General features: G+C 38.8%; 1 long non-coding RNA gene across 2 annotated transcripts in view; it reads left to right on the forward strand.

Annotated features, from left to right (window-relative positions):
- LOC110218113 (uncharacterized) overlaps positions 1 to 22,206 on the forward strand; it is a 40,747-nt gene extending 18,541 nt beyond the window's left edge. The window contains exons 2-6 of one of the 2 annotated variants that reach the window (XR_013482852.1): positions 2,695 to 2,840; positions 7,025 to 7,092; positions 13,896 to 13,980; positions 18,296 to 18,426; positions 21,065 to 22,206. This is a non-coding gene — a long non-coding RNA (uncharacterized LOC110218113). The remainder of the gene's footprint in view (positions 1 to 2,694; positions 2,841 to 7,024; positions 7,093 to 13,895; positions 13,981 to 18,295; positions 18,427 to 21,064) is intronic. The other variant, XR_013482853.1, reaches the window with a different exon arrangement.
- Positions 22,207 to 24,391: the final 2,185 nt, after the last annotated feature.

The raw sequence follows: 24,391 nt of genomic DNA on the forward strand, positions 1-24,391 counted from the left end.
GATTAGCAGTAGAGGGTGAAGTGGGAGATGGGATTAGAAAAGGCCTCCCTAATCATAAAAAAAAGACTTGAGCCTTCTACCCATGTACCTACTAACTTATCTTTTTCTTTCCTTTCACTGCCAAACTTTTTACAGTTTGAGAAAACTGAGGCAGACAGAGGTTAAGTGACTTGCTCAGGGTCACACAGCTTGTAAGTGTATAAGGCCAGATTTGAACTGTTCTTAACCCTGAACTCTAGACTTAGCACTCTATCTACCATCTATACTCTACTCTATCTATAGCTAGTTGCCTCTGAACTAAGGGAGAGGACAGTTTTAATAAGGAAAGAATAGGTCAGTAGTGTTAAATGCTACAGAATGGTCAAAGAAAATTTGAATGGAGAAAATACCACTGGATTTGAAGATAGGGATTTCGTTGATGATCTCTTAGAGAGAACAGCTTAAGGAGTGCAGTGAAGGACAAACCATATTATCCCAGGGAAGAAGAAAGTGAGTGGGAAGGAAGTGGAGGGAGTTGACTTAGACCATTTATTTCAGAAATTCCTAATGAGCTGTGAATCATAGAGGACCCACCATGGTTGCTATTTGAAGGCTCCCACGAATTTATTTCAGGGTTGAAGTGAGCTTATGCTAACCTTAATGCCAGTGATTCTTTTTATTATTCAGGGGGAATGGGAGAAATACCGTATAACTCTTCAAGCAGGGCCAGGCCAAGCATTGGGCTAGCACAGAGTGACGTCTCTGTTCCTATCCCCTTTCTCATTGACATTACCTCTCAGCACCAGATTTCCCAAACTCTGCCACTCCACCTCCTCTTCTGTTCCACTGCCTTTGAAGAAAGCCATAACCAGAGGGGAGCAGGCCAAAGGGAGCAGGGGGATGACAAAACACAACAGAAATGTCAGCTGTATATGTCAGCTATTACCTCCCCAGTTTCCTCATGCACCATCCATGCAAACCAGCTGTTTGGCTGCCCAGTGGGGGTGACATTGCTTCTCTGGGAATAGGAACTTGGAGCAAACTTGGCTAATGCAATTTATATCAACCATGTTACACTGATCTGTGACTGCAATGTCATTCCCACTTGTTTCTTGCACTGGTCTGTGGTGGTAGACGGAGTGAGGAACAACCCAGGTCAGCTCCAACATCGTGAAAACTCAGGCACCAAAATTATCATAACAGGGAAAGAAACTTGAGGCCAAGGGTCCTCCACTACCACCTCTCAGAGAGTTGCACCTGTCAGCCTCTTCTACTATTCTATACTCAATCTCCTCATGCCCTATAATGAATGAATGAATGGAAGAATACAAGAAGCCTTTTTCTACTCAACATTGTACTAGGTACTAGGAATACCAATATAAAAGTTAATCAGTCCCTGAGCTCAAGGAATTTCTATTCAAATATGAAGAAACAACATGTATATACAAATTGTAGTCAGAAATGGGCATTTTAATTTGGAAAATTAAGGAAACCATGACCCACCCTTTTGAGAAGTAATGACAGAATCAACTTGCTTATAGTCTATTCTTTTCACCACGTGTCTGCTAGTACACTCATCTGCCTTCTCACTCTGCTTTCTCCACACTAAGGCCAATATCTTTTACTAATGAAGTAAATATGGCTTTGATTCTCTCTCTCAGAACCAGGATGCTATATCTGCCCTTCAGGGTTCTAGAATACCCTGTGGAGGTTCTGGGATGTCTCTTCTGTACTACCATTGGTTTGAGCCCCCCTACCATGACTATGTCCTCTCACCATTGTTAGCATCTAACTATTAGCACCTCAGTTCCATTTAATTACAACATGCCTCTTAGTTTTCAAAGGGATATTTATTTCAAAGATATAACAAGAACAAACACACAGAAATCTCCCCCAGTATTTCAAAGTATTCTCAACCCTAGACCACCCCATTCTCTGGGGGGAACAGGTTCAACACTTAGCTCAGTTCTTACATGGCATTGGTTCCATCAAGTTCACATCCAAAGGTGGCATCACTGCTGGATGAATCCTTTTCATAGCTACTCCTGGGCTAGGGTTCTGAAGGTTCTGATATGGTCCTTGGGGTATCAATTCTATACTGGGTCTGGAACCCAGACTCTGGAATTTTAGGGTGCTGGAATTCTCTCTGAACCTTCCCAACTTTACACAATCAGAGGCACAATCTCCTTCTCCTAAAAGGGAAAGGAACAAACATTGTATGTCAAGCATATATATATTGCACTTAGAATGGAGAAGGTCCCACAGTCTCTCTCCCCTTATAACATGATCTTCTGCCAGATGCCACAGGTGGATGAGTCACTGACAGAAACAAAAAAGACATGACTAACATTGATAGGCCTTTGGCTGAAGGTTAATAACCAAGGGGCAGCTAGGTGGCGCAGTGGATAGAGGCACCGGCCCTGAAGTCAGGAGGTCCTGAGTTCAAATCTGGCCTCAGACCAAACACTTGACACTTACTAGCTGTGTGACCCTGGGCAAGTCACTTAATCCAATTGCCTAAAAAAAAAAAGGCTAATAACCTTTAGAGCCAATCAAAGAGCCTCCTTTTCCAGAAGCCATGACAGAATGTCCATGTATATTCCATAGTGTCTTCAAGGCACTTCATTCCTCATTATTACAATTGTCTCTAAAACAAGCTCACCTAACTACTCCTCGTGGATAGATACTATCTAAGGCATATTGCACACATTGCAGACCCCCATTACAGCAACTTCCATACACTGAAGGTTTTACTTCTTCCTGCCACTTCAAGATATGCCACAGAACTATAATCAGTCACAGCCCTCTTCAGCTACTACCATGGCAGCAAGAACTATGGAGTAAACTGTGTGTAACCACGGGTAAGTCACTTAAACTCTCAAGGTTTAATCCTTATATATGTTTTAGTGGGCCCATTTCTTTTGAGTTGACCTCTACACTATGTCACACCACCAAAACAAAGAAGACATTTAATAGGGATATATGTAAAGGCTCCCTGCAGGTGTGCCTTGACTTAGTAAATCATATTAACATTTTTGTTGTATCTTTATATATTTTGTTAACTATTTCTCAATTCTATTTTAATCTGGTTCTGCTGAACTTTCAGGTAGTGTGGGTCAGGTATCAGACCCTCAAATAGAATGGTAGACCAGGAAAACAGAAGTTCAAAGCTCACTTCTGTATCTAATCTCTATCACTGATCCATCGCTCTATTTCTTAGACAGTACCAGATTATTTTCATGATTACCACTTTATAATATGATTTGAAATCTGGGGCTGCTAGGCCACCTACCTTCATTTTTTTTTTATTGATTTTCTTCTATTCTTGACCTTTTGTTCTTCCAGATGAACTTTGTTATGATTCTTTCTGGCTCTATAAAATAATTCTTTTGTAGTTTGATTGGTATAGCACTGAATAAGTAAACTGATTTAGGTAGAATTATAACTTATTGTATTGGCTTGGCCTAGCCATTAGTAATGAATATTGCTCCATTTCTTTGGACATGTCTTTATCTGTATGAAAAGTGTTTTATAATTGTGTTCATATAGTTCTTGGGTTCTTTTTGGCACTCTCAAGTATTTTATATTGTCTACAGTTATCTTAAATGACATTTCTCTTTTTAGCTTTTCCTGTTGAATTTTGTCAGTTGCTGATGATTTATGTGTGTTTGTTTTATATCCTGCAACTTTGCTAAAGTCGTCAACTATTTTTTTTAGTTTATATTCTAGGGTTCTCCAAGTGTACCATTATATTGTATGCAAAGAGTGATAGTTTTATTTCCTTGTTGTCTATTCTAATTCCTGCAATTTCTTTTCTTGTCCTATTGCTATATCTACCATTTCTAGTACAATTGAACAATAGCAGTAATAATGGACATGCTTGCTTCATGAACCCTAATCTCACTGAGAAGGTTTCTATTTTATCTTCATTACAAATAATGTTTGATCTTAGTTTTAGATAGATACTACTTATGATTTTAAGAAGAGCTCCATTTATTCCTGTCCTTTCTAGTATTTTTAATAGGAACGGGTATTGAATTTTGGGAGTTTTTTCTTCATATATGGATATAATCATATGCTTTTTGTTGTTTTTGTTATTGATATAATCAATTATGCTTACATTTTTTCCTAATTTTAAACCAGACATGCATTTCTGGTATAATGAATTTCTGGTATAACTCAGCTATGACCATCTGGTCATAATATATGATCTTCGTGACATATTACTGTGGTTTCCTTGCTAGCATTTTATTTAGAAAATTATGTCAATATTAATTAAGGAAACTGGTCTATAGTTTTCTTTCTCTCTTTTTGCTTTCCCTGGTTTAGGTATCAAAGTCATGTTTGTGTCATAGAGGGAATTTTGTAGGACTCCTTCTTTACCTATTTTTTCAAATAATTTATACAGTATTGGAATTAATTGTTCTTTAAATGTTTGGTATATACCTACCAAAACAAATTCAGGAACTATATGAGCATAATTATAAAACATTTTGTATACAAATAAAATAAAGTTTAAGTAATTGGAGAAATATTAGTTATTCATGGGTAAGCAGAGTCAATAAAATAAAAATTACAGTTTTACCTAAACTAATTTATTTATCCAATGCTATCCCAATTAAATTACCAAAAAATAATTTTACCAAGCTAGAAAAAAATGACAAAATTAATTTGGAAGAACAAAAAGTCAAGAATATCAAAGGAATTAATGTAAGGGAAAAATGTGAAGGAAAGTTGTTTAGCAGTACCAGATATTAAACTATACTGTAAGGCAGTAATTATCAAAACTATTCAGTACTATTTAGGAATTTAGGAAATAGAAAGATAGGTCAGTGGAATAGAGTAGACATACAATACACAGTAGCAAATGGTTATAGTAACTTTGTGTTTGACAAATGTAAAGATTTAAGGTCTGGGGATAAGAATTCATTATTTAGTAAAAATTGTTAAGAAAGCTGGAAAACAGTCTGGCAGAAATTGGACATAGACCAATATCTTACACCATTTACCAAGATAAAGTAAAAGTGGATCCACAACTGGATATAAAGAGAGATATTTAGAAGAACATAGAACATATTACCTATTAGACTTCTGGATAGGAGAACAATTTATAAAGAAATAAGAGTTAGAGACCATCGTGAAGTCTAAAATGGATAATTTCAATTACATTACATTAAAAAGGTTTTGTACAAGTAAAACCAATGTGGCCAAGATTAGAAGGAAAATAGAAAATTTTATAGTTCCTCAAATTAAAGTCTCATGTCTCAAATATATAAAGAACTTTGTCAAATTCATTAAAATATGGGTCATTCCTCGGTTGATAAATAGTCAAAGGATATGAACAGGTAGTTTTTGATGAAGAGATCAAAACTGTATGTAGTCGTATGAAAAATGCCCTAAATCACTGTTGATCAGAGAAATGCAAATTAAAACAACTTTGAGACATCATCTTACACATATCAGATTGTCCAAAATGATAGAAGAGGAAAGTGACAAATGTTAGAGGGGATGTGGAAAAATTAAGACACTAAGTCACTGTTGGTGGAACTGTGAACTGATCCAGCCACTTTGAAAGCAATCTCAAATTATGCCCAAAATATTATAGAACTGTGTATACCCTTTGACACAGCAATATCACTATTTGGTCTGTTTCTCAAGGTATTAGGGGAAAGGAAAAGAACTTATATGTTCTAAAATATTTATACTATTTCTCTTAGTGGTGGCAAAAAAACAGGAAATTGAAGGGGATGCCTTTCAATTGGGGAATGGCTAAACAAGTTTTGGTACATGATTGTGATGGAATATTACCATGCTATAAGAAGTGATGAACTGGTTGATTTTTAGAAAAACATGGAAAGACTTGCGTGAAATAATAAAGAGTGAAATAAGCAGAACCAAGAGAATATTGTACATAGTAACAGCAATACTGTTCTAAGAACAACTTTGAATGACTAAGTCATTTTGTGTATTATAAATACTCAAATCAACTTCAAAGGACATATCCTCCCTTAGATAGAAGGAAGATACTATTCACATCCAGAGAAAGAACTGATAAATAGAAATATATACAGTATAGTTTTGCATAAATACATATGTGTCTAATAGTAGCCTTTTCTAGGGTGGGGTAGGAGGGAAGGAGAAAAAAAGTAAAAAGTACACAACAGAGAGCAACAACAACAACAAACAAAACTTAGAGGGAAGCACAGAAAAGCAGGGTAGAGGGGCAGCTAGGTAGTGCAGTGGATAGAGTACTGGCCCTGAAGTCAGGAGGACCTGAGTTCAAATCCAGCCTCAGAGCAAACACTTGACACTTACTAGCTGTGTGATCCTAAGCAAGTTGCTTAACCCTGATTGCCTAAAAAAGAAAGAAAGAAAAGCAGGGTAGCTTTGAAAACTATGTGGAAAAAAAGTAAACTGTGAAATGGAAATTCATGGTTTTATATTGAATCCTCTTTTATGTTATATTATACACATGGGAATATTCTTTTTTATATTTAAGTTCAAAATTAATAATAAAAATTTTTAAAAAGAAAACAAATGGTTGGTAGAATTCACCTGTAAATCTTTCTGGTCCTGAGATCTTTTTTTCTTTGGGAGCTCATTTATGACTTATTCAATTTCTTTTTCTAAGATAAGGCAATCTAAATATTCTATTTCCTATTCTATTAATCTGGGCAGTTTATATCTTTGTAAACATTCATACATTTCACTTAGATTGTCAGTTTTATTGTCCCATAATTGGGCAAAATAGTTCCTAATAATTGCTTTGATTTAATTTTCATCAGTTGTGTATTTACCTTTTTTTTCAATACCAGTAATATTTTTAATTAAATTGACCAATGGTTTATCCATTTTATTGTTTTTTAATAAAACTCTTAGTTTTACTAGTTAATTTTTTGTTCCAATTTTATTAATCTCTCCTTTGATTTTCAGGATTTTTATGCTGGTATTTAATTGGAGGGGAGGGCTTAATTTGTTCTTTTTGTAGGTTTTTTTTTTTTCAGTTACATGCCCAATTTATTGAACTGATTTTTCTCTCTTTCAGTGATGTAAGTGTTTGGAGATACAATTTTTTTCCCTAAGCACTGCTTTGGCGTCATCTCACAAATTTTGGTATGTTGTCTCATTATTGTCATTTTCTTTAATGAAACTATTGATCAATTCTATAATTTGTTTTTTGAACCACTCATTCTTTAGGATTAAATTATTTGATTTCCAATTAATTTTTAATCTATGCTTCCAATGACCTTTATTGAGGGTAATTGTTATTATATTAGGCCTGAAAGGGGTACATTTAATATTTCTACTTTTCTGCTTTTGTTTGAGAGGCTTTAATGCCCTAATACATAATCAATTTTTGTGAAAGTGTCATATACCAATGAGAAAAAAAGGCATACTCCTTTGTATTCCTATCTAATATCCTCCAGATGTCCATCATATCTAACTTTTCTAAAATTATATTCATCTCCTTAACTTTTCATATTTATTTTGTGGTTAGATTTATCTAGATCTGAGAGGAGTAAGTTGAGGTCCCCTACTAGCTTAGTTTTCATGTCTATTTCCTTCAGTCACTCATTTCATTTTTCCTTTAAGAATCTGGGTGCTGTGCCATTTGGTGCACATCTGTTTAGTGGTTATATTACTTCATTGTGTTCATTGTTATCTCGGTTCTGCTCCATCCAGCCTTTACTTGAAGAATACCAATGATGAACAACTGACTGCCTTCAACAGAGGCCCATTCTACTTTTAGATAGCTCCAAATATTAGAAATTTTTTCCTTACAACATGCAAATATTTTCTTCTTTTCAACTTCCACTCATTGCTCTTAGCTCTGCCCTGTGGGAATAAATAGAACAAGTCTAATCTCTCTTCCATGTGTAGATAACTATCATGTTCCGTTTGTCTTTTCATCTTTAATCTCAATAAATATCCTTAGTTACCTCAACTGATCATTGTATGGCAGGATCTCAAAGGCCCTTTATCATTCCAGTGCCTTTCCTCTATATTCTCTCCAATTTATGATTAACTTTCCAAATGTAGACCAATGTTATGAGAGTTGCCGTAAAGAAAATGACTATCACAAGTATATTCTTTTTTTTTTGTTTTGTACACAGTACATGTCACTTTGCATCAGCTTCTGTAAGTCTTTTTACTTCATTAATTTATTTATTTTTAGTTTTCAACATTCACTTCTATAAGATTTTGAGTTCTAAATTTTCTCCCCCTCTTTCCCCCTCCCCTCCCCAAGGTGGCATGCAATCTGATACAGGCTATACATATACATTCATATTTTCACATTAGTCATATTGTAAAGAAGAATTAGAACCAATGGGAGAAACCAAGAGAAAGAAGAAACAAAAGAGAGCAAATAATATGCTTCGATCTGCATTCAGACTCCATAGTTCTTTTTCTGGATGTGGATAGTATTTTCCATAATGAGTCTTTTTACAAGTGTATTCTTTCTGAGAACTGACTCGTTTTGGTCCCACAGAACATGTTACTATAGGAGAGAATTCTGGAAAGAAAAGTAAAAGAAAGAGTTTCACATTTCGGGCTTGCTACACAAAAAGGGAGACAGCAAAGGTGGGATGTTCTGGCCTGTGTACTTTGTCCTCCAGGCCTTGAGACCCTGACAGTTCCTTTTGTGGATGATGGTTTCAGGAAGTTGAGAAGTGATTTTTTCCCTCTCCTCTATCCTGCATAGAATTAATGGGACATGCTGATGAGATTGCAGAGCAGGCCAAGAGAGCTTATATCCACCAGTCTTTGACTCTTAAAAGGAAACTTAGCTAGAAGCTCATCTTTTTTATTAAACCTAACACCCCTTGGCAACAGATTGGATATGGTAGGTGAGAGAGTGAGGAAGTAAGAATGACACGTAGATAGTTAATGTGAGTTAACCTGGTGTCCTTGATGGTAATAGGAAAGTATGGAAGAGGAGAACATTCAGGAAAGAAAAATAATGAGTTCAGTTTTGGACATGCTGAATTTAAGTTGTTTACAGGATATCCAGTTTGCGCTGTCTAATAAGCGGTTGAAGATGCAAAACTGGAGGTCAGCAGAGAGGATAGGGCTGAATAAGTCAACTTGAGAGCCATTAACATAGAGATGATAATTGAATTCATAGGAGCTGATGAGATCTCTAAGTGAAATACTATAGAAGAAGAAGGAAAGAGGGCCAAGATAGAGCCTTGTAGGACATTTAAGGTTAGCATGTATGACCTTGATGAAAATCCAACAATGGATACTGAGCCAGAAACAGGAGCATTCAGACAGGTTGTGGGGGCAGGGACCAGGAGAGAGTAGTATCATGAAAACCTAGAGAGATGAGAATATTGAGGAAAAGAGGGTGAACAACAGTATCAAAGGTTCACAGTCAAGCAGGATGAAGATTAAGAAACGGTCATTAAATTTGTCACTTAAGACATTAGTAGTAACTTTGGAGAGAGCAGGTCCAATGGAATGAAGTCAAAAGCCAGAATGTAGAGAATTCAAAAGAGAATGAGAAGAAAGGAAGTGAAGGCACCCATTCTAGAAGGCCTTCTCAAGGAGTTTAGCCACAAAAAGAGGAGAGATAAGGGCCGATAGTTAATGGGGATGAATGCAAAGTGAGGCTTTTTTGAAGTTGGGGAAGACAGTAGAGAAGCAGCTAGTATACATGGAGAGAGATTAAGGAGAAGTAAGAGTGAGGGTGACAGAGGGGGGGAGATCTGCTGGAGAAGACAAAAGGGCCACCTCTTCACATAAAATGGGGTAAAGAAAGAGATGTTGGTGGAAGGCATCTGGGGGGTGGGAGATGAGGAGGGAAGATGAGGGACCTCTCAGTGAATGCCCTCAGTTTTCTCAGTAAAATATGAGGCAAGGTTCTAAATTAAGGGGATAAGAGGATTAAAGAGGGTTAGCAAACTGGTACTGCATTTACTAAGCAAGAAAATTGCTTAAAAGTTGGAAAGATGGTTTAACATCCAAAACAAGACCCAGCCAGAGCTTGCCAGTAGGGTTAGAGGAATGAACACAGTAATTCAGATGTCTGACCAGGGAAGAGGACAGTGGGATTATCAGTTCCCTAACCTTAGAAGTTATGCCTCACTGGATGCAGCTTAAGCCTTCTTCATTGACATATCACACTGTGAATCTTCTTGAGCTTGCAGTCTATTAAAACGCAGATCTTTTTTCAGATGATCTACTATTTACCCAGTGCAGTAGAGTGGGAATAGATTACTGCTAATATAGCAGCTGATCAGTGGCATTTTTCATCTCAAGATGATCTGACCATGTTGGATCTCAAGTCAAACTCTCTGAAGGTTTGTTTTCTCTGAAGTTCCTTTTTCCCATTTTGTGAGCTGCTCCTGCTTATAATCTTTCTGTCTTCCTCCTGTCAAACGAGCTTGTACTCTGAATCAGTGTTATTTATCCTCAGCTGCCACTTCTCTCTCTGCCTGGCAAATAGAACAATTGTTTGCTGCATGAGGTGGTTTCTGACCTCTTTGATCTCCTTTTAGTAGGTATTGCTTTTTATTAGTTAAATTTTTCTAAAAAATGCAAAGTCACAGTCAGTGTCCTTACATTTGTCCATTTCCCATTTTCTGAACTGGACTTTGTTTAAATAGGTCACAATATATGATAACATTCAATATCCTCTCATCGGAATCTTTTCTTCTAACTTACTGTTTTCTCTGGCCTGCAATGATCAGACTGCACACAGATAGCTGATTCTGAAAGGACCATTAGATCTGTAACCAGTCATTTCCTGTCTCTTAAGCTATCTTCAATTTCATGGAAATGCATAGACTAAAAATGTGAGGCAGGACCTTTTCACTCCCAAACCACCAGGGTGCCCACACACAGCTATTATGTTTCTTCCCTTTGTAATTGCTTTCCTTCCTCTGACAGAATAGAAACCTTTCTGAGACATGGAATCCAAGTTGAGGTAGTGGGTGGTCTGACACATCCGCCTCCAAGCTCCTTAATAAATTCACTTTGGACCTTGGCAGGCAGCCTGAAGCCCCTGCTTTGGGACTTCAGTCCTTTGGGTTAAGGCATTGTCTCAATAAAAATCCCCTTTAAAAATGCAAATACCTCTTATAAGGATAACATTTTAAGCCATTATCAGCTAGCAAAATCTTTTCATTAATTTCTTCACTCTCCCCTCCATCCCCAGGTTAGAAAGTCAGGCAAACAAGATTGCATAACTCTGACAGAAATAAAAAGATGACAAAAATATCTTAATTTAAGCTTAGCACAGTTGCTCAGTACATAGTAGGAGCTATTTGTTGATAAATTGGAGGAGTAGGGAGGAACAGTTCTAGATCATAGGTATCTAAGACTCTGGTGTTATTGGGACAACTGAGGCAGGGGACATAGTGGAATCAACCAGGGACCATGACAACATTCTAGTACAAGGGAGAAGGAAGGAGTGCATGTAACTTTTAATTAAAGAGTGACACTTTGGGGATTCAGGTTGAGTTAGGCAAATAGCTCCCTAATTACTCTCTTGCTCCCAGATCTAGTACAGATTGCTGGCTTGAATTTCTGCTTCAGTAACCAGTTTTCCACTTCTTCCTCAAACTGCTGGATGCTAGTATAATAAAGAAACCCTAATAGCAAATGGTCTGGCCCTTTGGTTTACAACTGCTTGAATTTCAGTTTGGATTTACCCTTCTCCCAAGGAAGGGATCATTTCTTCCTGGCCCCACTATTTCTTCCAAGAACTGGCACAGGGCACATGCTAGCTCTTCCCTAGGCAGGATATAACACCATGGTCTGGATAAGACGATTTAGAGAAAGGCAGCAGAGAGCCCTGGACAGCCTGATGCTTTATGAAAGAGAGTCAAGAAGCATTTATTAAGCTCTTACTATATTCCAGGCACTATACTAAGTACAGGGTGAGAAGGATATGTGTGTGGGATGGAAGGCTGTGTCTGTTGGGGTACAGAGGAAGGAAGAGAAAAGGGGGAAGAGGTGATTTGAAAAGGAGAAGAGGATTTTGAACTGGTAGGAAGGAGAAGGGAATCAAAGGAAATCTTTGTCTATTTTTTTTTCATTTTGCAAAGGCTATATATTAAAGCTGACAAAGTCATGATAATTAAACTATCTATATCATACTGAAAGCAAATCTCTGGCAAAGAGTCATAATGAGAAACACGATAAATGAGATTCATGTTTTGGATAGGGTGGGACTAGATAAGACCAATTCTACCTCTAAGACTATATGACTCTAAGATGAATTTAGAAACAGAAACAAGAACAAGTAGGAGGAAATGAAAGTTTCTTCAACAAACAAGATGATGCCTCAGTGTGGGAAATTCCCTCCACCCACTGAAACTGTCTATACTTAGACAAATCCTAGGGAGTTGCCTGAGACAAATAAAGGTTAAGTAGTTGACCCCGAGCCACACAGTTTTTAAAATGTCAGAGTTAAGATCTGAACCCATGTCTTCCTGACTCTCAGACCAATCTGACCATTAATGATCTGTCCATTATGTCACAGTGCCTCTAAATAAAAATAAGTGAGAGGAAATAAACTCAACATATTCAAAAAACAGCCCAGTTCAATAAAACTTGCATTAGTGTTTACCATGTGCAGCAATGTCACTCTCATTATGGATGCATAAATGAATATCTTTGTACCTTCCCAAACCACACTACCACATTCATTGTCTCAGAATTTTAACCAGTTTTCCTGATTGCCTTAGGCTTCCAATTAATTTGCAACGGGACACTCTTTTATTTGGTTCCTTAAACTACTAACACTGAACACCAATCAGATATCCTAGCCCTCACCCATGATGATCAATCCATATGCGTGTGTTAAGCACCTACTTTGTCTGACAGTGTACTAGGTGCTAGGGACATGAAGACAAAGCATGAAACAATCTCTACTCTCAAAAAGCTATCATGTGAAGGAAATGAAGGTTCCAGTGCTTCACCAAATTAAGGAGAGTGACAAGAACTTGGTGTATTCTGGATGTGCCAATTCCAGAGGGTGACCTCTCAAAGGACTTCTGATTTCCTTCTTCCTGATGTAACCTGAGGTCATCATGAGGCTGTATATTTATCTGTAAGATTATGAAGGATTATAGAATCATAGATCTGGATCTGGAAGCATTCTGAGAGGTCATTTAGTCCAACCCTTTGATTTTATAGATGAGGAAACTGAGGCCAGGGAGTTTAAGTGACTTGCTCAATCTGTCATATAGGTAGTAAATTATTGATGCCTGTCTGGATTTATCCTTGATTATCCCCACCCATCTCTTTGTGTCTCATTTTGGACCTCATGCCCTCTGGAGTGTGAATCAAAGCATGCTGTAATAAAAACCTATTGGTTTTTAGCATTACTGGATGATATTTTTCTTTGAAAGCTTCTAAGTCCCAAAATGTAGCTGCAATGGACTGAGGCATCAATCTATTGCAAACATAACTAACTATACTAGAATCTAGCTCAAATTTCTCTGTCTTGTCATTCTTTCAATCATTTATTGAACCAATATTCATCAGACTCTTACTTTGTGTAAAAATCCTGCTGATGTCTTACCATGGCATGGAAATGGCCAGGAATTCTTAGAGTTTATGCCAACATAAGTACATTGCTGGAATGCCTTGGAGAATGGTCTGAGAAACAGACTGAATCTGCTTTGCATGAATCAGTCTGGCTATTACATTGGCCACTTGGTGGAGAATTCTTTGACCACAGCAACTCACAAGACAAAGAAAAGTGTAAAATTGCCCCCCACCCATGCCAGTGACAAAAAGGGGCCAAAAGGATCTTAGGAATTGTGTTTTTTAGAACATCTGTAGGCTTTAACGTTAACCATCAGTACTCTAAATGGGAGATCCTTATTTGATTACTGAATTAATATGCCACTGGAGGAACTGAATTGAATCCATCTTGATTTTCTCTCCATAAATAAAAACAGACAGAAAGTTAAAGGGACGGCTCACTGCTTCTTCTTGGAGAGACAGATAAAAGAGTTGGCAAAGTTGATTTTATTGTATCCAAAGGTAAGAGGAAACATAATTCTGTGGAATATTTTGTCTATGATAATATATGTGAAAAGACCATTAGGAAAATAATTGAAACCTAATGCAACATTGTTTGTTGCATAGAATAAAGAGGTAGAGAAATTTGATGAAGGATACAGTAAGACCCTCCAGCCAAAATCCACACAAACTTTCATTCTTTGTGACTTCAATGCAAAGGTGGGAATATGTGAAGATAGTGAAATATAAGGAATGGTAGAGGCCAGAGATTTTCATATTATTTAAAAGTCTCATGCTTACATATCATTAATGTTTTCTTTTAGAAAATAATCAGCAGGTGCTCAATATGACAAACAGTGAGTACACCCAAAACAAAAAAATGAAATCTATTATATTAAAATGACAGGAAATAACATGCTGCTGATGAGGGGAGTCATGCCTGATTCAGTTGTTAATGTATAGTGAGATCATCAGCTTGTCAGAGCAAAGATTAAAATTAGTAAGAAACTAAAAGGAAGAATAAAAAAGGAGGAAAAGTATGTCAGACAACTCAAACAACTGAATCATAACCTATTCAAATATCTTATTGATCATTAAAGGCATGATATGAATGGAAGAAACGACATAGACACTAACTGTAATAAATTCATACAGAGGCTTAACTGGCATTCATTAGTTGTCCTAATGAGACCAAAAGAACCTAAAAAGTACATTAGCCATCAAAATTTGACTTAGTTGACAAGCAGAGAGATGTGACAGCTAGAGTTAAAAACAAGTTCATTATTGTGTGAACTCATTTTTAATAGTTCTCCATTCTTATGGAGAAGCATGGCAGAATATTAATGAGCAATATCACCTCATAAAGAGAAGCAATGGAAGATACAAACAGTTAAAAGAAACCTTGGCAAAGGACCCAACTAAGTAAAGCTGGATGGCAATGTGATACAATGGAAAAAACAGTGTATTACAATGGAAAAAACAGTGTATTTGGAGTCGGTGGACGTGGATTCAAATTTTAGCTCTGCCACTTGTTACCTCAGCAAGGCCCAATTCAGAGAAGTCTATGCTCACCAAAGGTGCTATTATCATTGAGGATATCAAGAGAAGAGTACAGGTTGAAGAGGAACTCCCTATAGATCGTGAGGTCTGTGAGGTACTCCTGTTTGTCGTCACCTTGTGCCCCAGACCCTTGAAGAGCCCCCTGAATAAGATCCATGACTCTGCAGGAGTCTGGCCTAATCATCCATACAGGGAAAAAATAATTAAAACAAAAATAAATATTGTCAGTATTATGGCACACAGTTAAATTCAACATACATATCTTAGATAGCCTACATCAGATTGCTTACTGTCTCAGGGAGAGGAGAGGGGAGGGAAGGTGGGAGAGATTTTGGAGCTCAATTTTTTAAAAAATGAATGTTAAAACTTATTTTTATATGTAATTGAGGGAAAATATCATTTAAAAAAGAAGAAAATGGACAGTGAGTTAGACCTAGAATTAAATGGGAGGAGAAGAGTATGCTGGATTGCATTTGGAAAACTGCAAAGCTCCTTTAATGATCCCTAAATTTCTCTCTAAAAGAAAGGATTGTCTTTTTAAAAGCAATATTTTACTGGTTTTGTTGTATAGCTGTGAGTCATGTAATACTACAATCTCTGAGGAATTAAAAATGTGTATGAGTCAGAGGGCAATGGAGAAGTGCATAATGAATGTGAGGAGGCTGAAACATATAATCAACGAGAAACTATGAAAAAGAACTAAGAAAAGGTTATCGTCAAAGTAATATATGATTGAAAAAAGTACGTAGCTTGGTCTTATGGCAAAAATATGGAATAACTGTTAGAAGACCTCTGTGCTGCACTATCTGCATGACGTCAAGAGAAAGTGAAGAAGGCACATGGGGTGTTGAACTCATGGGACAACACTGGCAGGAGATTCATAGGGTGGGCAGTCATTGATGAGTTGCAATCTTCACCACTGAAGGGAAGTCACATTTATGATATATCCATTTGACCATTTGAATATACATGATATGTTTGAGAAATGTATGTCTCTTTGGGTCATCCTGAGATTTTGTCCAATCATTTGTAGAACTCAGAATATAGTATGTCTACCCCATTCCCCCCATCTACTAGTCTAGGAACCTTAACACAAAAGGGAATGAGAGTAGTTTCAGATTTGTTATCCTAAGCTGGCTTTTATTGATCCCCAATTTTATTCCTAAGTGTTCAGAAACCACATATTTACTAATTTATCTGGAATCTTATCAGGAATCAATGTCAATATCATTGGTCTGTGCTTTCTGGAATCCACATTTTACTCCTTTTTGAAAATCAATACTTTGTCCATCTCAATTCTCATTGCACCTTTCCCATTTTCTGTATAGAGTCATCTGCTGTGTGTCCCACGCACGCACATGCCTCTAAATCCTCTAATGACCCAGAGGATCTATCTGGACTCTCATGCCTGGCTTTCCCTACCATCCTAACTGTGGCCTAAGCCAGGTTCACAGCACCATAACTTCATGACTAAGGTATTCATCTTTTAAAACAAAGTTGGTGATACTGACCTAGACAGAATTATCATCTTTGTAAATAAATTGAGCTAGTATCAGATTTGTTAGGCAGAGAATTAAATTTTAGCTAAATATGACCAAGGTAAGTTACAGTATCCATGAGGACATTATCAGAGATTCTCCCACTGGGCGTATATTGTCATCATCATTGTTAACTTCTATATGGTGCTTTAAGGTTTATGAACCACTCTACACATATTACCTCATGTAATCCTCACGACCCTGGGAAGTAGGTGCAATTAATATTCCCATTTTACAGAGGAGGAAACTAAGACAGAGGGTAAGTAACTTGCTTAAGGTCCCACCCAACATTCACGCAGATATCAATTAATAACTATTTGTTGAACACTTGCTCTCTGCAAGGTACTAGGGTAGGGATAGTGGGGTTAGAGATATAATAAACAAAGTCCCTGTAGGATACTATAGAGAGGATTCTTATTCAGTTTGGGTTGGAGATACAAGATCACAGGATCACAGCTGAAAGGCATATCTGAGGTCTTTTAGTCCAACCTCCTTAGGTTATAGATGAGGAAACTGTGTAACAATAGAAGTTCCTTAGAACTCTGAGAACTCTCTTGAATACTTAAAGACCAACACTTAAGAAAAACATGATCCACAATGGGGAAGATTCATGTTTACAAAAAGTATTAAAAAGAATCCTTGAACCAAATTCAAGTGTAATGTTATTACTGGTTTTAAAGGAGATAATGTATATGGAGTACTCCGCAAATCTTAAAGTGTTATGCAAATATCACTATTATCATTATTATTCAAACATGCCTACAAAGGAAGATTCTGAGGAGAGTCTTTCTGTAAAAGGTATTATTTAACATCATCTTCTCAGTAAGTTAATAAACAATTATTAAGTACCTACCAAGTGCCAGATGACTTAGTGCTGAGGACACAAAGAATGGCCGGGGCTAGTACCTGACCTCGAGGAGCTTACAATCTAATGGGGAAGAGGACACATTAAAAAAAAAAAGCTGAAAAGGGAGAGGTAGTATCTTGCACTAGAAGCATGAGGAAAAGTCCAGAGGAAAGCAGCCTGTTGGGAAATTATGAGGCAGATGCCATGGGAGCCCTCCTTAAATGGAGCCTCTTTGATGTCCACTCTCCACCCCAGGGAGGGAGGGGCACCCCAGGGGCAGGGGGAACTGAGGAATAGTGTGTTTTAAAGTTGATGTGATCTTGCAGGAAGATGAGTTTCTGGAAACAATGAAGAAGTCCAGCAGAGTAACCAGGTGACCTATGTTACCTACTGTGTAAACATAAGAAAAGTAAAAGATGTAATCTCTGCCCTCAAGGAGAGGTAGCAGTCTACTCCCGGATTCCTGTCACACATTCATGAAGAACTTAAATAATATCAATTGCTTACTGTTAACACAGCACGTCACAATTATGGAACACTACCCGGTTGGTTCATCACAACAGCCTTCTGAATGTACTATGGCAATTATTGTGGAGGTACAATGTTCAGGAGAGTGGGATCAGAATGATGAAAAGTCTAGAAACCATAGGAAGAAACCATGCATCTTTAGTGTGGAGGAAAAGAGAGGTCTCAGTGGGATTATGATATATTTAAACAGCTGACATATGGAAGAAAGATTAGATTTGCTCTGCTTGGATTTTAGACCAGTGGTCTCCAAACTTTTTAGATCACATATCCCTGTCAGAAATAAATAAATAAACAAATAATGTTGAACATACCCCCCCATGTATGTATAAATATTTATAAATTATGTATGTGCGCTATTTTATAGATAGTATACTCACTCTTTCCTACTGGAAACCAAAAAAAAAAAATGGAGAGGAACACCAGACTCTTACTGATCACTGCCCTGGAGCACAGAGTCGACTCCAGATGGCTCTGGAGGTGATCAGGAGGGCAGAGGTGGGTATGCTGGAGTGGGGGTGGGAGTGGGGAACTGTAGCACTTTCTGAATGGCTGCTGCTTTGGGTGTCTGGGCATTAATCAGGTAATAAATGTTCTAAAGCATAATTGCTGGGACCTGAGAAATTGGAACCTAAATAACAGTGGGAGGTGTCTAGGGGGATAATGGGTGAAGAGTAGATATGATTGTGTTTGAATTGATTCCCAGAATGGGCCATTGCAGGGAGGATAGGATTCAATCCATATTCCTCCCTTCTACTGGGTTGATCACACAACCCTTAGAGCCTTGATATGACTCCTACTTTGAAGACCAATGATGTAGAGGGCAGAACTGGGGTCAATGAGTGAACCTGAGGAAGAGCTTCCTAATAATTAGAAAAATGGGCTGTCTCAGAAGGTAGTGAGACCCCTTCCCCATTGGAAGTCCTCAAGCAGGTGTTGGGAGACTGCTTTTAGAGGAGATTTCTGTTCAGGTATGCATTGACTATATGGCCTCTGGAATCAAGGCATGCCCTGAGAAAAACTGGGCAGTATCAGAGAGTCAGCCATAGCTATGGGTAAGAGAGAGGCAGTAAAAAGTTGGAATTAGAGTCAGAGTAGAACAGCAAAAAAGAGCACTAGATTGGGAGTGTGGGGACTTAGGTTCAAAACCTGGCTCTACTGGTGCAGTGGATAGAGCACTGGTCCTTGAGTCAGAAGGATCTGAGTTCAAATGCTGCCTCAGACACTTGACACGTACTGGCTGTGTGACCCTGGGCAGGTCACTTAACCCTGATTGCCTTATAAAAAAAGAAAACAACGAAAACCTGGCTCTAATGCTTCCTACTACTTGCATGACTTTGAGCAAATCATTTTACTTAGTTTCTCAGTTTTCTCATCTGTTAATGAGAAATTAGGAGGTTGGACTGGGTGATCTCCATGGCCTTTCCAGTTCTACTACCATGTGGGCAAACCAACAACTCACAATATTTAATCATACATAGTGATGAGACTCCTGGGATTTTTAAATGTCGTGAAATTATTCCCTCCCTAGCAGTGCAAATACAACCCTGTCTGCAACCTCCAACAGTTCTGTCTAGTAAACGGTTTCAGTCACTGGGGCTGATTTGCAGGCACTCCCAAAGGAAATCTGAGGGCAACCCTATTTTTTCAGAGAGCTTCCCACATGGGCAGAAATGTTTAACAAGAAATAGGGATATGGGAGCACACTTTTTTGGTGATCTCTGTCTCTCTCTGTCTCTGTGTCTCTCTCTTTGTATCTCTCTGACTCTCTGTCTCTCTGTCTCTTGTCTCTCTGTTCTGTCTCTGTGATTATCTGTCTCTCTCTGTCTCTCTGTTTCTGTCTTTCACTGTCTCTTTGTTTCTCTCTGTATCTTTCTGTCTCTCTCTCTCTCTGTCTCCTTCCCTTCTTCCCTCTCTCCTTCCTCTCTCCCTCCCTGCCCCCCTGTGGCTACAGAAGGGGAAGGGACTAAGGGGATGAATTGGTCTGGCTGAGGAAAGATGTACGAAAAGAGAGGAGAGAGCTGGAGGAGGGACAAGTGCTAAGGATTAGAGATAAAAAATACAAGCAAGCGAAACTATTCCTGCTACTAAGGCACATACAATCTAAGGAGAGTGAGAAGAACACCATAATGGAAGAGGAAGATAAAGGAGATACTGGCTGTGGGAGCCAATGCTGTCACCAACTTTGTATCCCACATGGGGGAGAGGGGGAAAGGAACAAGGATTTATTCAGAATCTCCTGTGTGCCAGGTGGGGTGTGTGGGGTGTTTGGCGAGGACTGGAACCTCTGGTGTGAGGGCTGCTGAGTCCTTTTCAGGGCTGCTTATCCACCTTTGGTGTCCACCTGTCACCCAACTCTCACCTGTGGCTCCGAGAAGCTGTAGTGTGCCTAGCAGCCATACCCCCATAAAAAACACCTTGGCAATTAGGTTAAATCAGGTTGAGGGTAACAGACAGGTCTGTCAATGAGTTAGGGAAATGTCTACCCCAAGCATAGAAAGACTTCCTCCATTGGAATGGGCAGATGAGCACAATTTGTTCCAATGGCCGTGAAAGCAGCTAAAGCAGGTGCTGTGGATCATTTGGAATTTGGTCAGACTTTGAAGACGACCAAGGTCATCCACTGTATCCTGGGCCATCACTAGTCATCTTGACTTTTGTCCTGGCACTGGACTTTGATGACTCTTGAAGAGAGAGTGAGGCAGATGACTTTGCACAACCTTGCCTCACTTAAATTCAATTCACATGCGGGTGAAGACATCACCCATCATCCAACAGCACCCCCACATCATGGTGTCATTGGTCCTCTTTGAAAACAAAAGATGAACAACAATTATCTGCCAGGCACTGTGCTAAGCACTAAAAATAGCATCTCATTTGATGCTCCCAACAACCCTATGAGGTAGCCACCCATATTTTAGAGTTGAAAAAACTGAAACAGATTAAAAAACTTATCCAGGGTCACACAGCTAGTAAGTGTTTGAGACTGGATTTGAATTCAGGTCTTCCTGACTCCTGGTCCAGTGTTCTATCCTCAAAGCTATCTTGTGGATTTGCTTCCATTAATATTGTTCAAAATCTAAATTAGCTTTCCCTAAATATTGCTACTAACTCCACTTTAAAACTCTTTCAACAGGTACCAAATCTAATCTTCCAGTTCCACAGACCCTTCCCTTCATCACCAGCCATTCATCATAAAGTTTTGCTGCATTGTGGCACCCAAGGACTTCCTAGAATGTTCAAAAAGATCAATAGATCAACAAGCATATATTAAGCACCTAGTATGTGCCAGGGGACACTAGGTGCTGGAGATAAGAAGAATCTCTATTTAAAAGTTTATATCTCTATACCATTGACTTTTAAAAAGTGCCCCAACCCCACCCACCATTTCTACATAAAACCCTGAACCCTTTGCTTTCTAGTATAATGGGGGTTGCACCTCATGGACAGAGTTATCCTGCCTACTTCTCAATGACCAGGTGGGCTGGCTCAATGCTTGATTCAGGAGCTTATTGGGGTGATGGAGCAATCCTCTTATTGTGAGTTCTTTACCCTGATGAGACTAACAAGGGAAGGGCTGCATCAGTTTAAAGAGGAGAGACAGCTTCCAGCTCTCTGTCTCTGTCTCTCCTTTTCCATCTCTCTGTCTCTGTCTCTCTATCTCTTCCTTTCTGTCTCTGGAACGTATGACCAATAGTTCTCTCTCCTTGAATTTCCCATGGAGGGTGGGTGAAGAAAGGAAGCTCATCCTACCACAATCAGCTACTGCTCCCACAAAACGACTAGAGCAAGGCTCAGCTAGGTGAGCTTAAGCCTCAGATTCTGGCTGCTTCTTTTGCTTTGAATTTCTTTGCCTGAATGTAGGTGACTGAGCAGCAATCCTAAAATGGACATATCCAGCCTTGGAGGTCACCTCATGAACTCAAGAGGATCCTTAGTCAGTATGAGAAATATTTTTCTTATATCTGTTTCTGGGCTTCTTGAAGAAGACAATCGCCAGCCAGAGTATGAGAGCAAGTCCTGGGCTGACTTACCAGAAGATGTGGATCTAGAAGGAATTGTTTAGACAGTGTAGAGCCAAGGTGAAATATAAAATGTCTATTCATCTGTCCATGAAACTGCATCATGTCTGTGTTTTAAGTATCAACCTCCTGGGAGAGTATAATAGCAGCTATATTAATATATCCATTTCAAGTCTTTTGTCAATGCATGATTGCAAATCTTGTGTATGCTAAGTATGTCTTTTGTGCAGAGGAAATAAAGCTGGTCTGTACCTTATCTATAATCTACATTTTTGCCTTTCTATTCCTCTCTTTTGGGGCAACCCTAGATATGATCCAAAACCTAAGCTATAAGTAATGTTTTTCTGGGATGTCAGGTTGGGAGAATAAAGTCAGGGTGCTGACTCTTCTTTTCAGTGATCGTGTTCCCTTGGAATTAAATCTGGTTAACACATCGATGGGTCTAGAGCAAAGGAGCTCCTCAATGGAGAGGGCAAGGGCACAATAATAATGAAAGTTTGACAGCAAATGACAGAAATTTTCATGTACAATGTAGTTTAGAATCTAGTCAATATATCTCCAACTGTACTTTCATAGAATAAAGCCAGGGAATTCATGGAGCCCAGCAGGTACAGGACTACTGGTTTGGAAGTCAGGAAGGCCTGAGTTTGACTCCTACCTCAGACACTTACTAGCAATGTAACTTCAGACAAATCACTTAACTTCTTTGGGCCTCAGTTTCCTCATCTTCCCTCATCTATAAAGTGAGGGGGGTTGGACTCAATGACCTCTAAGATCCTTTCCAGCTCTAAATCTATAACCCTATCAATGCATACAGTTGCTGTCCTAGCTATAGTCTGACTGTTTTTAACCTTTTGGCAAAAAAGGTAGTTGTGGGGTAAGACTTTAACATTTAGTGTGCAAGGAATAAGTGGCAAGATTGCACCTACCTGCTATGTCCTAACGGTAGAATCCAAATTCTCACATTTTACTGCTGGGACAACAGAGAGAAATTCAGAAACATACTCTGTGCCTTTACATTCCAGTGTCAGTCTACAAGAGCTAACTGGGATGGGAAGAGTGTTGACATTTCAGCTGCCCTACTTACCTTGGAAAGGGTGGAGAAGCAAAATGCACCAGGTTTGAGTGCTGAGAAACCCCAAGCTGGCGAGAATAGAGCAAAGGGAATTCAGAGTGGTTTATCTGGTTGGAAAATTCTTTGAGCAAAACAGTCTGGCTTTGCTTCTGGAGACTGTAATCCAGGACAGGAAAGGAGGTAAACAACAGGATTGCCCTCTCCATTTGGTTTTCTTCCCATGCGCTCTTAGCTAATTGCTCTGTGTTAAGGGGGAAACCTGTTGTGCCCATGGCAGGAAAAGAAGATGAAAGTCAAATCAACCTTTTCAGTACAAATACCAACAAAGCTGTGCTTTGCACATAGTAGGCACTCAATAAATGTCTGTCAGTAATTGTAGTAACATTTTTGTAGAGGCTGAGTCTTGGGAGCCAAGCAGATGTCCATCAGTTGGAAAATGGATGGACAAATTATGGTGTTGAATACAACAGAATATCTATCATTGCCCTTTAAGAACTGAAGAATGTAAAGAATTTAGAGAAGCATGGGAAGACTTGGATGTACTATCAAGTGAAGGGAGCAGAACCCGAGAAACAATATATGCAACAACTCGAATAATGTAAATAAAGACAATGTTCAAAGGAAGCCAAACTCTGAGTAACTGGGGGGAAAAGTTTTGACTGGTCCTAGAAACGAGGTCATGAAATAAACTTCCCTCCACAGGGCTTGGTAGTGTCAAAAATGTGAGGAATTCATTTAGAACAAAGTAGAACAAAGACAAGGCCTAATATTTCAATGTGTCTTTGCCTCCTACTTAGCCCTCCCTCTAGTCTATGCTCAGAATGACTGGTGGGAAGATGATTTAAGGACACCTCAGGGAAGTTAGTTTTCCAAGATCTGTTCCTAAATTGGTTGGGTGGTCTTGTCAAATCCCCTCAGACTCAGAAACGCTAGGAATGGGAATCCAGAGGTTGTTCTGACATTGTTTTCCAAAACTCTGGTTTATAGTCATACTCCCCTTGCTGTCCTTCAGTCATTTCAGTCACGCCCAACTCTCTCGGACCTCATTTGGAGTTTTCTTGACAAAGATACTAGAGTGGTTTGCATTTTCTTCTCCAACTCATTTTACAGATGAGGAAACTGAGGCAAACAGGGTTAAGTGACTTGCCCAGGGTCACATAGCTATAAGTGTGTGAGGCCAGGTTTTAATTCAGGATGATGAGTCTTCCTGACTGCAGGCCTGGCACTCTATCCACTGAACCACCCAGCTGCCCTGTCATACCCCCTTGGAACCCAGGAAACAAAACAGGCCTGTCAGAGGGGTGACTCACCACCAATTTCCCTTCATGTAAGCTGGTTGCCATGAGAACTACATTCCTCTCACCTC

Source organism: Phascolarctos cinereus, unplaced genomic scaffold (assembly GCF_003287225.1).
Source record: "Phascolarctos cinereus isolate Bilbo 61053 unplaced genomic scaffold, phaCin_HiC Scaffold_726;HRSCAF=1367, whole genome shotgun sequence".
Classification (NCBI taxonomy): domain Eukaryota; kingdom Metazoa; phylum Chordata; class Mammalia; order Diprotodontia; family Phascolarctidae; genus Phascolarctos; species Phascolarctos cinereus.